We start from the raw sequence: 5,000 nt of genomic DNA on the forward strand, positions 1-5,000 counted from the left end.
ATTATTGATACAAATAATGTGCCTAAGGGTACATTTATTTTTCTAAGTCCCAGAAATCCGTCACTGAACATCACGACTTACAAACACATCTTCCCCCGGTCCTCCCATATACGGCACGGGGACAAGTATGAAGAATGAAAATCATGTGTGTATGGAACATATAATGTGCCTGAGAGCACATTTTTTTTCTAAGTCCCAGAAATCCGTCACTGAACATCACGACTTACGAAGACATGTTCCCCCGGTCCTCCCATGTACGGCACGGGGACAAGTATGAAGAATGAAAATCATGTGTGTATGAAACATATAATGTGCCTGAGAGCACATTTTTTTTCTAAGTCCCAGAAATCCGTCACTGAACATCACGACTTACAAACACATCTTCCCCCGGTCCTCCCATATACGGCACGGGGACAAGTATGAAGAATGAAAATCATGTGTGTATGAAACATATAATGTGCCTGAGAGCACATTTTTTTTCTAAGTCCCAGAAATCCGTCACTGAACATCACGACTTACAAACACATCTTCCCCCGGTCCTCCCATATACGGCACGGGGACAAGTATGAAGAATGAAAATCATGTGTGTATGGAACATATAATGTGCCTGAGAGCACATTTTTTTTCTAAGTCCCAGAAATCCGTCACTGAACATCACGACTTACGAAGACATGTTCCCCCGGTCCTCCCATGTACGGCACGGGGACAAGTATGAAGAATGAAAATCATGTGTGTATGAAACATATAATGTGCCTGAGAGCACATTTTTTTTCTAAGTCCCAGAAATCCGTCACTGAACATCACGACTTACAAACACATCTTCCCCCGGTCCTCCCATATACGGCACGGGGACAAGTATGAAGAATGAAAATCATGTGTGTATGGAACATATAATGTGCCTGAGAGCACATTTTTTTTCTAAGTCCCAGAAATCCGTCACTGAACATCACGACTTACGAAGACATGTTCCCCCGGTCCTCCCATGTACGGCACGGGGACAAGTATGAAGAATGAAAATCATGTGTGTATGAAACATATAATGTGCCTGAGAGCACATTTTTTTTCTAAGTCCCAGAAATCCGTCACTGAACATCACGACTTACGAAGACATGTTCCCCCGGTCCTCCCATATACGGCACGGGGACAAGTATGAAGAATGAAAATCATGTGTGTATGAAACATATAATGTGCCTGAGAGCACATTTTTTTTCTAAGTCCCAGAAATCCGTCACTGAACATCACGACTTACGAAGACATGTTCCCCCGGTCCTCCCATGTACGGCACGGGGACAAGTATGAAGAATGAAAATCATGTGTGTATGAAACATATAATGTGCCTGAGAGCACATTTTTTTTCTAAGTCCCAGAAATCCGTCACTGAACATCACGACTTACGAAGACATGTTCCCCCGGTCCTCCCATATACGGCACGGGGACAAGTATGAAGTATGAAAATTTTTGGTCACAGCGTGAAATCCCTCTAATGATCATGAAAATAGCATCGGATCACTTATCTGACCATAAAAAGTGAACCAAAACCCTATTTGGACAAACTTTTTGGTCCTATGAAAAAATCACTTTTCATATATGTCATGGTCGAAAATTTTCTAAGTCCCAAAAAATCACATTTTCTCGAATATCTCGAAAACTACTTATCGGACAGGGGTCAACCAAGGTGTTTTAGAAAGGTCTCTACTAGCTCTATTTAATGAGCCATAGCGACTTTCAAGTGATTTTTTGACACTTTTTCGCATATCGGCATCCTTGGTTCCCATACTGGCCATCGGCCATAGGGCACCGAACGGCCAACTTTTGGTCCGGGGGTGAAATTTTTTTTTCACGAGATTTTGATGAAAATGGCTTCGGAACGCGTTTCTAATAATGAAAAGTGAAACCAAACAGTATTTGCGAAGAAAAAATTGTCCTATGAAAAAATCACTTTTTCTTAGGGCACGGGTCAAAAATTTTCTAAGTCCCAAAAAATCACATTTTCTCGAATATCTCGAAAACTACTTATCGGACAGGGGTCAACCAAGGTGTTTTAGAAAGGTCTCTACTAGCTCTATTTAATGAGCCATAGCGACTTTCAAGTGATTTTTTGACACTTTTTCGCATATCGGCATCCTTGGTTCCCATACTGGCCATCGGCCATAGGGCACCGAACGGCCAACTTTTGGTCCGGGGGTGAAATTTTTTTTTCACGAGATTTTGATGAAAATGGCTTCGGAACGCGTTTCTAATAATGAAAAGTGAAACCAAACAGTATTTGCGAAGAAAAAATTGTCCTATGAAAAAATCACTTTTTCTTAGGGCACGGGTCAAAAATTTTCTAAGTCCCAAAAAATCACATATTCTCGAATATCTCGAAAACTACTTATCGGACAGGGGTCAACCAAGGTGTTTTAGAAAGGTCTTTACAAGCTCTATTTAATGAGCCATAGCGACTTTCAAGTGATTTTTTGACACTTTTTCGCATATCGGCATCCTTGGTTCCCATACTGGCCATAGGCCATAGGGCACCGAACGGCCAACTTTTGGTCCGGGGGTGAAATTTTTTTTTCACGAGATTTTGATGAAAATGGCTTCGGAACGCGTTTCTAATAATGAAAAGTGAAACCAAACAGTATTTGCGAAGAAAAAATTGTCCTATGAAAAAATCACTTTTTCTTAGGGTACGGGTCAAAAATTTTCTAAGTCCCAAAAAATCACATATTCTCAAATATCTCGAAAACTACTTATCGGACAGGGGTCAACCAAGGTGTTTTAGAAAGGTCTTTACAAGCTCTATTTAATGAGCCATAGCGACTTTCAAGTGATTTTTTGACACTTTTTCGCATATCGGCATCCTTGGTTCCCATACTGGCCATAGGCCATAGGGCACCGAACGGCCAACTTTTGGTCCGGGGGTGAAATTTTTTTTTCACGAGATTTTGATGAAAATGGCTTCGGAACGCGTTTCTAATAATGAAAAGTGAAACCAAACAGTATTTGCGAAGAAAAAATTGTCCTATGAAAAAATCACTTTTCATATATGTCATGGTCGAAAATTTTCTAAGTCCCAAAAAATCACTTATTCTCGAATATCTCGAAAACTACGTATCGGACAGGGGTCAACCAAGGTGTTTTAGAAAGGTCTTTACAAGCTCTATTTAATGAGCCATAGCGACTTTCAAGTGATTTTTTGACACTTTTTCGCATATCGGCATCCTTGGTTCCCTTACTGGCCATAGGCCATAGGGCACCGAACGGCCAACTTTTGGTCCGGGGGTGAAATTTTTTTTTCACGAGATTTTGATGAAAATGGCTTCGGAACGCGTTTCTCATAATGAAAAGTGAAACCAAACAGTATTTGCGAAGAAAAAATTGTCCTATGAAAAAATCACTTTTCATATATGTCATGGTCGAAAATTTTCTAAGTCCCAAAAAATCACTTATTCTCGAATATCTCGAAAACTACGTATCGGACAGGGGTCAACCAAGGTGTTTTAGAAAGGTCTTTACAAGCTCTATTTAATGAGCCATAGCGACTTTCAAGTGATTTTTTGACACTTTTTCGCATATCGGCATCCTTGGTTCCCTTACTGGCCATAGGCCATAGGGCACCGAACGGCCAACTTTTGGTCCGGGGGTGAAATTTTTTTTTCACGAGATTTTGATGAAAATGGCTTCGGAACGCGTTTCTAATAATGAAAAGTGAAACCAAACAGTATTTGCGAAGAAAAAATTGTCCTATGAAAAAATCACTTTTTCTTAGGGTACGGGTCAAAAATTTTCTAAGTCCCAAAAAATCACATTTTCTCGAATATCTCGAAAACTACTTATCGGACAGGGGTCAACCAAGGTGTGCTAGAAAGGTCTCAACAAGCTCTAAATAATGGGCCATAGCGACTTTTTAGTGATTTTTTGACAAATTTTGTCATATCGGCATCCCGAGTTCCCATACTGGCCATAGGCCATGGGGCCCCGAACGAAAAAATTTTGGTCCGAGGGTCAAAATTTTTTTTCTCATAAATTTGTTCAAAACGCCGTCGGAACGCGCCTTAGATCATGAAAAGTGAAAAGAAACAGTATTTTGCAAAAGTTGGGGTGGCCTATGACTTACATGGCCACGTCCTAGGTCCGAGTTCCCGAGGTCGTGTTCTTCAGTGGCGGAAAAAAATGGCCACTTGTGGGAGATGCAAAATGTTCATTTTGTATTATAGGGGACACACTATCGAAGCGAAAATTTCAGAAATGGCCTAAAACGTGAAGAAATGATGGGGTATGTACGAAAAGAAGGTTTTTATGGTCAAACGGTGAAAATTTTTTTTTTATGAAAAATTTTGGTCTCCCACCGTTCATGAATTTCTAGGACCAAAAATCGAAAAATTTGAAAACTTCACGATCGAAAGGGAAACGCATATGTGGTGTTCCTAGGTGTGTACGGTGTACGAAAAACGGGTTCACGATGAGATATCAGGCAAATAAGTGGACCTAAAGTGAGTTATACGGGTAAGACGAGGTGTCCAAAGACCGAAATAGGGGTACCAACTGAGAACGAAATGAAGGTCCCCGAAGTCGCCATACAAGTTATAGGAGGTGTCCAAAGTACGAAAAGAGTTCCATATTCGGCTGTTCCTACTATATGGTTCCCTGATTGCTGCTCCAAGGAGTAGTGAGGAAGTGTCCAAAGGTCTGTTGGGGGTATCGAGGTGATACCCTCGACGGACAATATGCACGAAAAGTGGTTCGATGATCTATCCTGTAGGTCGTACGGCAGCCATACCCGGCTGGAAGTACCGCGGTAATTCCGCAATAAAACGTTCGCCAGACGAACAAACAAATTGAATTAGCTCATCGTAGTGTACGGAAACGAAACGAAAATGTAAGGTGATTAGGGATCCGGGAGCAATCTCGCGATCCCATGGTTCGGTGTAAGAAATGATACGAAGTGTTCATAAGTCTCCTCTGGAGGCAGAACCATCGTAGCAAAGTTCGGGAACCCAAGGGTCACAAAAACT

Source organism: Anopheles stephensi, unplaced genomic scaffold, assembly GCF_013141755.1.
Source record: "Anopheles stephensi strain Indian unplaced genomic scaffold, UCI_ANSTEP_V1.0 ucontig204, whole genome shotgun sequence".
Lineage (NCBI taxonomy): Eukaryota > Metazoa > Arthropoda > Insecta > Diptera > Culicidae > Anopheles > Anopheles stephensi.